This window comes from Zonotrichia leucophrys, chromosome 2, assembly GCF_028769735.1.
Source record: "Zonotrichia leucophrys gambelii isolate GWCS_2022_RI chromosome 2, RI_Zleu_2.0, whole genome shotgun sequence".
Taxonomy (NCBI): domain Eukaryota; kingdom Metazoa; phylum Chordata; class Aves; order Passeriformes; family Passerellidae; genus Zonotrichia; species Zonotrichia leucophrys.
This window is the reverse complement of record NC_088171.1, coordinates 103205290-103216660: the sequence shown is the minus strand read 5'-3', so window position 1 is coordinate 103216660 and position 11371 is coordinate 103205290. Positions and strand designations below refer to the sequence as shown.

The 11371-nt window shown below is 37.0% G+C and overlaps 1 long non-coding RNA gene across 1 annotated transcript; it reads right to left on the bottom strand.

Moving 5' to 3' along the window:
• Positions 1 to 7279: 7279 nt before the first annotated feature.
• LOC135443266 (uncharacterized) lies at positions 7280 to 9936 on the bottom strand. Its single transcript, XR_010438928.1, has 2 exons — positions 9827 to 9936; positions 7280 to 8293 (listed from the first exon to the last, which is right to left on the bottom strand). It is a non-coding gene; the product is annotated as an uncharacterized LOC135443266 (long non-coding RNA).
• Between the last annotated feature and the right edge of the window lie 1435 nt (positions 9937 to 11371).

The following is an 11371-nucleotide window of genomic DNA, read 5'->3' as shown; positions in this document are numbered from 1 at the left end:
TGCCATGCCCACTAAGCAATTTTAATCTAGAAGAATGAGCACTGCTTATATGCAGCAAAGATACCTTGTCTTCTTCTGTTGTAAGAGCAGGAAGGTGCAGCTTTGTCTCCAGAGCTCAGCAGAGGCTGTTCACCATCAGTACTGCTGCTGCTGCTTTCTCCCACCTGCTGCTGTGCTTGTCATCCTCTGCTCCAGCTGCAGTGACTGAGCACCAGGCAGGAGGCCCACTCTGAGGAATGTCTGTCTGAGGCTTACATTATTTGTAAATAAAGACAGACTATCTGCCTCCAATTCCCTGTGGCTTGTGGGCTTTACTGACTTTGTGGCAGCTCACTGCCTGTTTCTTTATTACAGTTTGTGAGTCACTCTTAGCAGGAACTAGGAAGTGACTATGTCTTTTCACTTACTTGGGGCAGAAGCTTATGTGACATTTCCATCATCCAGATTTAGCATCAGGCCCTTGAAATAGTCTCTGAGGTCTATTTGGGCTCATTTCACCCCAATCTGAGAATGTAATCATCTAACCTATTTTATATTCAGATGAGATTAAACTCTGCCCAGAAATGCCTATTTTTCTCTGCTGAGTACAAAAGGTATCTACAAAACAAGCTCAGATCTAAACAGCTGTACTATAGAAAGCTAAATTTGTTAAATTCCAGATGGTGTCAGGACAGGCACAGTCCTGTGTGGGATTTACTCATGATGGCTTGTCTGTTTGAGGAAATTTATTTTGAAAGAAAAGGTGTTCCTAGATAGTGTTTGTAATTAACAAAGTAATAACAAGGTTCAGTTTAGGAAAGAGACTTTAGACTTGTGCTTTAATAATGCCTAAGGCTGAGATAGCCAGTTCAGGGAATGGAACAGGTAACACTGCTTAAGGCAACTCTACATGTTACAATTAGGTGTATAGGACTGACATATTGGGACTCACAACAGCCAGCAGACTCCAGGGTAGGACCCCTAATGACCCAGAGAAAATGATGGAATAATCCAAACGTGAAGTGCCCTGTAGGAGATTATTGGCCTATTTTGTTGTTTCAGCTAAGTCCCTCCCTTAAGAACATAAATTTACACAATTTGTGAAGGAAGAAGGCACAAGAGAGTGAGACACATGAGACAGAACTTTAGCTGACTCTGACAACACAAAGGGCACCACAGGAACCACTTGCATATATAAACACTGCCATTATTTGGAAGAGGCATGAAGATAGAGGTTACTCTACCAGCCTGCAAGGGAGAGCCAAGAAATTGTGGCTCAGATGCTAGAGGCAAAAGAAAAACAGCTCTTGAGCTTTGAGAGGTGAGGTCTGTAAGATAGCCAGAGGTTGTGCTTCCTAACAGCACAAAGAATTGCTCAACCTGAAGGTGCTGAGGTGCAGGACTGAAGTGTTCCCTCAACCTCAGGAAGCAGTTTTTTTGAGATTAAATTTACATAGGAGGTTTCAATGAAGGTCAGAGATAATGCCAGCATTAAATATGGAGGAGTTTGTGCATGTATATAAAGGTCATGCATGATGCAAAGACAGACTGGGGAGCATAGGATCTCATCTGGGCTCCCTACAAAGCATGTGTGTGTTTATATGACAGGGGATATGGTAATCCATGAAAGAAGACACCTGATGGTGCCTAATGCCCAGGCATCCACTAATGTCACTTATTAACTGCTCTTAAAAAGCAAATATAGCTTGTACAAAGGGCTTGCAACATTGTGCTGTGTTTGTGCCCTTCAAGAGGGAGAGATTTGAGATAATTTTGCTGGCTCCTCATTTCTTGAAGAATTGCTATGGACAGAGGAGATGCCTCCCTCACCCTTTTACTTCTTGCTCTGCCAGCTGAGACTCAGCCGGATGTTAAGCCCAGACAACTTCTACATCAGATACCTTTTCCTCAGCAGTAGTAGTAAAGGAAAATTGATGTGTATTTGTTGCCAAAACAGAAAATTTAACTTGTTGATGTTAGGTTTTATTGTAACAACAACAACTTGCTTGAAAGGAATTACATTTTCTAAACTTTTGTCCATGTGGCAGGAAGAGCTAGAAATAACTCAAGTTGCACACAATGTGATAAAAAACAATTTTAAAATAAAAAAAAAAAACCCAAAGGACCCCGAGGCATGTTACAGTGAAGTCTAGCAACTACAGAGAAAACAGGCTTTTTAAAATAAATCAGTCTCTGAAGTGTTTGCTGTCAAAAATATAAATGGAGTAGTAGAGATGACTAAAAAGACAAATGAAAATTTTAAAGAAAGGTTTTAGCAGTTATGATGGCTAACTACAGCATTTCTTAAAAAGAAAGAGGAAAAGATTAGGTGACTGTGTCAGAGAATTAAGGTATATATGCCAACCATTAGCAAACTATCACTTCTCCCAGTGGAGTAAGTTCAATTCAATGACTTCAAGGTAGTGGTAATTTTCTAAACACCACTTCCACTCTGAAAAGTTACTCCTGTGAAGCAATGAATTAGAAACAGAAAATCATACCAATAAAAGCTTCAGATAACTGTAGAGAAAAACAATCCCTTCAGGTTCCCCAGGATCAGCAGATCCCTGCTATGTGGTGAAACCTACTTCTGCAAGGACCTTGAACCCAATTGTTGACATCAACTTTTAAATGTACATCAGAAATATAATTTCTGCATTCCCTCTGGCAGTCAGAAGGACCTTTTAAAAAAAAAAATGATGACGGTTGCTATTTTATTGTCCTGACAAACCTCGTATTGAAGCACAGCATGACATCAGCCTGGGGAACAGAAATGTGAAATGTTAAAAATGTAATTTTTCTGAGGTGCCATTTCCTCGTTTATTCTAAGCAGTGATTGGTGGTGGAAGGTATTGTCTGTATGTTACTGATTTTGGAAACAGGAATCAAGATGCCACAGGGGATGGCAGGCTGGGTAGGCACAAACAGCTTATTACCAAGGGCAAACTGCTGACTGTGTATGGAAAGCCTCAAATCTTTGGTCTTAACATGCAGGTCTCGAAAATGTACGTGAAACACTTACATTTAGTGGCCTTGGTGCCCATCCAGCCAATCATGTGCATATGGCAGGCCATGAGCCTACTTGAAATAGTCATTTCAGTTAGAGAGGATGATAAAGTTGTTAATGAAAATATGGACCCAAGGTGTGTTTTGGAAACTGGGAGGAGCAGAGGAGTGGTGGAAGTGTTCAGGTGCCATGGTAAGAGCAACTTGACCAAAGGAAGAAATCTCCCTGACAATGATTGTGCTATTTGATCTCTCTAAAGGCACCTATAAGACACAGAAAAACTTGTTCTTGTTCCTCTTCTGATGCTTGAAGTGTCTCATCTTGCATTCTGAAAAACATAAATTAGTCTGCAACTAAATGCGTAAAAAACTTTTACTGAGCTAGAGGATCTTTAGAACTGAATAAAAGAAATATTGTCATATGTGCATTTTAAGCTACCCTAAAAATAACATAAGCTTTATTGTCTTAAAAGAAATATATTGCCCTAGCAAAGGTTTTAGTGTCGAGCAGCAGGGGTTACTTTAATACAGTGTTCTTAGTTACTAAACATTAAAAAGCCTGATCTTGAGGAAATTGCAGTGCATAAAATCATTCCTTTTGCAGTGCACTTCTTAACTCAGCCTCAGTTAAGAAATTTCCCCCTTAAAATTAATATAAATAGCACCATGTTCTTCTCAACATGGACTGCTATGTGACTGCTGTTCCCCTACAAGAGGTACTCAGAAGACAATGTGATGAACTCTTGTCTTTAAGGTGCTGCGTTTCCAACTTACCTTTGGAGCCAGCTTCCATATGTTTCTAGAAGGAAATATTTCTAGAACAGGAGCATTAGTTGCAAAATGGAATTACAGAGGTGAATAGTTCAGTGAGGATGACCAGGTGTTGATATGCACAGAAACATATATGTCTTGTTACAGGACTCTTCCATCTTTGTTGCAAAGATAAGAATTTTTTTAACTTGCTCAAGGAGTTTTGCTCAGACTTCACTGTGCTTATTTTTTCTTTATATTTTAGCCCACAAAATGTATCTTGTGAGCTTTTATTCAAAGCAATGTTTATACAAAAATGTGTTGCACATTTGCTGCTTCTAAAAACTTGGAGCTTGTTTTTAATGACAAATTTACTCATTCAGTTCCAATACCAGCAAGTCAAACTGACTTTATTTTTTTCTGTCATCTCACTGATATATATTGATCTTGTGATGAATTTTAACTCTGAACCGCAAGTGACACAACCTACAGCCTATCTCTTTGACGGCTTGAAATAGGCACAGTGGTAAACCAATAGCTTATAGAATGACAATCTAAGAGAGACTTCTCTCACTTAATTTCAACGGTTTAAAGGTTAGTCAAAGCTTGCTGTTCAATCCAGCTTTAATAGCAGTGAAAGCCTCCAGAGGACAAGGAATTGAAGCAGCAGGGATAAGAAAGCAGGATGTTCAATGTTTATTGACAAAAGCTAGATGCCTAATATTGTCTTGAACAATCTGGATGTCTAACTTTTAGATAGCTGAAGTTCAATTAAGGCACTTTATTATTGACATAAAATTTGGGATAGCATTTAGCTTACATTCCCAAAGCTGTATTGATTCGCAAATGCACACAAGACCCAAGAAGGAAATGCTATACTTAATTCAGGCACTAAGGAAGCTACAAATATGAATAAACATGTTGTCTGCTCAGTTGAATAAACTACTTCTAATTTTACATAATTATTTTTCAGAATACTTTCACACTGCTTTTACAGCAGAACTGTTCCAAATTAAGTGACATTTGCTGTTACTTGTGCTGGTCTGAGTGAGCTGCAAAATGTGCATATTAATGATAACTCTGGAATGTTCTCTTTGAAGAAGAAAAGAACCAAAGAAGAAAATTACAGAGAAATGTTAAACATCACAGATAGCACTGATAGGAGACATAATCTAGACAATAGGGACTAAATAAAGCTTGATAATATGACAACAGATCATTTTTAACAAATAAGTATCACTGAATTTATTAATACATTTTTTTACTCAAGTGATTGGAAACTATTTTATATTCCTATACAGTTCCCTGTTCAATACTATAAAAATAGTGATATTTTTGAAGCACAAAACTCAAGATTTAAATTTGGGAGATCTTCTTCAAACTGTGCTGCTAGCTCTCCATGATTTGTTGTACTTTTTCTGTCTTAGCCTTCGTGGCTTCACTTCTTCTCTAGATAACCATCTGTCCTTGAAAATGTCCTGCTTTCCATTTCATGCTCACCAACCATTTGAGCTGTTCTGCCATAAATAAATTTATCCTTATATATCTTCTTCTCTCTGTTGTCTCTTTGTCCAGCATATATACTGAACTAAGCTTTTATGATTATTTAAATGGAAATCAGCAGGATTATTTTTGACTTTTTCTTGTGGCTACATAAACCTTGTTGAATCAAACACAATAGGTAAGATGCTGTAAATACATGAAAGATAACTATCAACTGTGGAATTAATTTCCCAGCTCTGTAAGCAACTAGAATTCATGTATCTAAATTAGGATAAGAGGAAAGCTGCTGTAGAAGTGCTTATTCTTTTTTTATACCTTAATAGGTGTTTAGTTGGCTTTCTCATATGTAGATGCCTACATTAAACACTTGATGTAAGGTATTGTGACACCCACTATTTCTTCTGTTTCTTTTAATCTCCGTTGTTGCTTCGTTGAGTCTTTTTTAAAAGAATGACAGAGATCATGGACCTCACAATTCATCATGTTTTATTTTCCCTTTTCTAGCTCAGACTTATATCCCTGCATTTCACTTGGTAGGAAAATCCAATAGGACATTTTCTAGAGACATAACTAATGCCTCCAACAGGTAGTGTATGATAATGCATAATAATGAATAATAATGGTTGCATAATATCAAATCAGGTATTAGACATGTCTACATTCATAGACCACACTCTCTTTTATTAGATATTGTTGCAGGTTTTTGTGGTTTATTTTTTAATTTTACAAATATTGTTACCTGGTACTTAGTTGCCAATTATTTTAGCTAAATAAATATTTGAAGGGAGTACTAATCACAGCACACTCATCTGTTCTAATTCTTTCATTCCTTTACCAGTCTCCCAATACATTAATTTCATGGATTTATAATAATTCTCATTCTCAAATACCCATTGCCTTTTTTTCTGCTTCCTGACTAATAGCCTTGTTTTATTTGGATTCCTTTGGGGCAGTTGTTTTGCTTTGAAATTTGGAACTACTGCGGAACTAAAGATTCAGTAACAATGTTGCTGGGCTTAATGGGATGCTTTGGGAACAGGTATAATTAGGTTATAAAAGCACTGCGGCATCCTGCTCACTCCTTTACCCTCTTTTGAAAAGTCTTGCAGGTGGTGCTGCACGGTTTGACAGGGTCTGCTCCTGTAGCACTGTTCCTCTCAGAGCAGCTCTCAAAGGATCCCTCTGCCTTCCAGAAGTGCTAATTTTTGCTGGATTTTCCCCCTCCACTCCCAAGGTATCAATTACTCTTTACTGTGTTGCTGAGAGATTTGAAGGGACCAAATGAAAAGTCAGATATTAAATACAAGAGAAGCACATTAGCACCCAATGGAAACAGATGAGCAGGACATTGTACAAACCCGAGAGCAGAAGAAATGTATTTCATGATGCCATCTGCTAATTTCTCACATAAAGCCCTTATTGCAGTGATTGCTGATACAGAAGTGCTGAAATAGTCATTAAGCCTTGAATCCCTTTTCAAACAATTATCTTAGAATCATAGAATCTTTTAGGCAAGTTAATTGCCTACCATTGTTATTATACATAGTAATGAGAGTACAACAGTTATTTTGCATAGTTAATTGTGGGTGTGAAGAAGAAACACATATATATGTTTATATAATCACTATTGTTATTCAAATATCTGATAAGTAAGAATGACATCTCAATGGTGGTAATTTCTGTAGAGGCTGTCTCTCCCATTTATCTACTCTTTTTTTTTCATACATTTTCATTATACATTTCAGGGAATATTATACACACTGTTTTGATAGTAGAAAGTGGCTAAAAAGATTATTTTTTACTTTTTTCCCCCAGAAACCAGAAAGCAATCAAGTAATTTATAAGATGATGGAAAGTTTTAAGGAAAAAAATGCCACATTACACGTCTGCAACCAGAAAAATAAAGATTAATCACTTAACATGTTGCTTAGACAAGGATAAACCTAAAAACTCACTTGAGTGAATATAAACAAATGTCTGTCAGCATAGAGGAGCTGCACTGTAATTTTGGACAAGCAGATACATTATTGTCTTAGTGCACTGTAAAGAATGTATTATCCTGTTGCAGCCCTCCAAAGACTGAATTGCAAGCTGAGGCATTAATTACAGTCATTGTAGACAAATGACAGTATACTTCTGTGGTAAGATGACAAAGTGGAAACAAATGATGGGTCTGGCACACCAATTGAAATTCTAGAGTTTATTGAAGTTTTTAAGCCTGGGGCTTTCTGGACATGCCTAAATTACCCAGATCTGACACACTGATTTCACTTTTGAGAACTGAGTTATCATCTTCACTCAGTGGCAAACAGAACTCAGGTGGAAAGTGTCACTGAAGGTCTGTGCAGAGACAGAGAATCAAAAGTAGACAAAATGTTTTGGCAGGCTATCAAACTGGGATCTAAAGGGCAAATAAGCACACTGACTAAACCTCTTTTTTTGCAGAGGTAAGAATATACTGCAACTAATTGGGAGGATTCTTCTATGGATCGCCTGGCAAGACTCTAAGTGAGCTGTAAGAGTTATCCTCATACATGCAAAATCAACCTGGTTACTTGGTCTGGGCAAGAAAGACAAATACTGAGGAGAAGGTAACCATTTTAGCTGGCAATTCACAATATGAGTAACTCTTCAGCAGATGCACTACATGTTATAGTTAAAGTAATGTTGTATGCACAAACATGGATTTGGGCTGAAAGATAGCAAAGTTACTTGGTGGAGAAAAAAAAAAAGAAAGAAACTAACAGATTTGCTAAAAGATTCCATAGCATAAGTGAGTCTCTGAACATCTTGAATAAAATAACTCACTCCTGTTGAAGTGCAATGCATAATTCTGGAGGGCAACAGAAATAAAATTAACCAAAGCCTTCAATTATTCATGAGAAACCTTCTGACCTTGATTCAGGTCTCTTTCCAATTTCTAGAATTCTTCTGTGTTCAGCTTTATGCCAGCTCCCCTCTTCTGAACTGCAGTCTGCTTCTTCTGGACTTGCTGTAGCCATGTGGCAATTCTTGACTCTTCTCCAACCTCCACACATCACTGTTCACTCAATTTCTGTCAATGAAAATTTCAGATGCTGGAATATCCTCATTTATTAGTAAGGACAGACTTCAAAACCTTGCTGTCCCAAAGTATGCATTTAGTATTTATATGCAGAACTGGGCTAATATTCACTATCTGAGTTCTGAATTGTGGGTGGATGAACAATCCACAATATTGGACATGGAATGTTTCACACCCCACAACGGTTCACTACAACCATTTTTGTAGCTTATAGGCATATTTTTAGGTGGATCTAGCTGACCTTTTATTGGCTACCTTCCACTGAAGCAATGTCCAGCACAATTCTTTGGGATTCACTGAGTGCTGAAATAGTGTCCATTGTTGCATTATGTAAGTGTTTGGTGTTGAACTCTTCTCAAGTGCTTGCATCTATATTAAGGCATGTTTAGAACATATAGTTTTGGTGAAACATTGCATAACTGTACAATGTGCATGCTTAAAAGGGTTATTCTGTAAATATGGGAAAGGTTTTTCCATGTTTCACAATCTGAAAAAATCCCACTCTTTTTTGTGTGCCTACCTGAAGACATATGGGAATTCTATATATAGGTTGGACAAGCAAACAATCCAGCTAGGACCTGCCGAAGTGAACAGGATTATTTCCCTTGTTCTTTTCCTTAAGAAAGATTTTTAATCAAACCTTTATTTCATCCACAGCAGTAGCCTCAGTCTAGTTCCCTTGGTATTCACTGGACATCATCATTAATTCAGCTAGGAATATAAACTAGTTCTGCTTTACAAACGATACTTAAACATATTCATGTCTTTTATCTTGTGGCCTACTTTATGTAATTATTTATTCAACTAAATAGCTCATTTTCTTCTCAGTTTCCCTTGTGATTTTCCTTACCTTCCCCAGACCCTGTATTGCCTACTGGAGGAACAGCCCTACCTGAGGGTATGGGGAAAAATAAAATGTATTTTAGGATTGTTCCTCACACTAATATAGGAATTCAGAGACACGTGCTACAGAAAGAATAAAAACAGTTACATGAGCATTGATAACAGCATATGCTATATTTTTTGAGGCTTACAAAAGAGAGTAGCTGACACATGGAATTTTTATTTTAATTGAATTTATAAAATTTACATTTACGGTTCCCTGGGAAAAAAGTCTCTAAGAAAACTACATTCATAAACCTTTCACAAAGAAAAATGTCCAATTTGGAGCTTTTTCTTTAAAAATGAGAATTTTCTTTTTTTGATTATTGTTAGGTATTCTGATATTCTGAGAAGTATAATCTCTCCACATCACATCAGTTTTTCAGCTGGGTTAGCTGGGTTTTGATCAATCCACCAGGCACAGACTAATTTATCATTGTTCTTTCCCACTGGCTAATGAATATATCACTGCACATTTCTGCAACTACCATTTACTCAGCAAGAGAAATGTCTTTCCTTTGAACAGCCTTATAGGATAAAAAAAATAGCATCTTCTGTCCTGTAATCTGGGTCAAAGTATCCGTGAGACTCACAACTGCCTCCACACTGCTTTGTGATGGGCCAAGAAGGATTGTCTCTCACCATTCACTGGAGAAGCCCATGTTCTATAAACCCTGAAAAGTACTCCTTGCAGGCTCTGTTGTGACCTCTCTTCTTGGTTCATGACCACAGGAAGGCTGGCAGCATGAATGCAGCAAGAAGGGAAACGTTTTTTAAATAGGAAAATACATACACAGGTGCTAATCACATTACTAGGTGAAGTATGGATTGAAAACCAACTGCAGGTGTTTGAAGTCAGCCATTCAGCCTAGTAAGACTTATTGATCTTCTTTCTCTCTCTTTTTTGGTTTTTTTTTTTTTTTTTTTTTTTTTTTTTTTTTGGGTGGGGGAGATTTTTTTGTTGTTTTAAAGGAAGCTGTGCCATAATTTGGTAACAGAAAGAAAAATTACTCAGTATGGTGAACATGACAACAGCAACAATGATGCATTTTTTAAATTTATGCATTTGTTTTAGTTGGGGCATAGCACAGTAAGGAAAGAAAAAGATATTACGCATAGAATTACATTTTTCAGTTAAGAGAGGAACTGTTTTGTCATTAGAGTAAAATGAAAAAAATGCAGTTTTGAAAGGCCATTGTTAAATTAGGTAAATATTTTCCAGAAGAATCATTATTTTTGAGTTATATAGTAATGGAATTCAAATGCATTTGGCCTTGGTTTTTCAGCAATATCACTGTCAGGTTTTGGAACAAGAAATATAGAGAAGGCTTTAGCTTCTTACCTGTAAGAGAAAGTGTGCATTTTCCCCTAATTTGGTAGGGGTGAGTTTTCACACAGCTCCTGCACTGTGTATCCATGCCAGGGACAGGAGAGGCACAGAACCAGTGTCACATGAATCAGCTTTCTGTAGTTCAGCCAGGCTCCTTTGGCAGACATGTTAACTTCTCCTCCACTCATCCTGAAATATTTAAAGCTGTAAAAAAAAAAGTCTAAAGTAATTCCTCCATGTTTTAGCACAAGGTGCTTTACTTGACTTAAGCAGACTTTTGGGGCACAAGAAGTTATGTAAATATAGCTGGTACTAAAGCAAGAAATTTGCCATATTCTGTGAAGTAAAGGATGAAATTCTGTATTCATTAATAGCAATGGAAAGATGCATGTTGATTTCAAAAGTGTTTGGATTTCACATATAGGTAAAAAGCAAAGATCCTGTAGGATCTGTTACTACATTTTAAAAACATACACTACCTACTATTCATTCTGTCATGCAAAGTGAAATGCGAAGTGTGCTCAGGTCTTTTTATCAGTATATCAGTCACCAAATGTGTAGGAGTAATGTTAAAAATCAGCTCCTAAGAGACATGAAATCACTGTAATAGGATAACAAGATAAACTGATGCTTTTTCATGACTGCTCCTCCTCATCACTTAATGGTTGCAAGAATATATGAATGTAACAAAGTCAAGAGGTTTTGGCAAGAAAAACTGAAGAATAATACAAAATATTGCTGACTTATCACAAACTGCTATGCAAGGCTTCTTTTCATTTTCTACATATTTGCATAATAGGGAAAATAAACATGATGAAATGTTTGAAACCAGAATATTTCCCAAGCCTCATGACTTA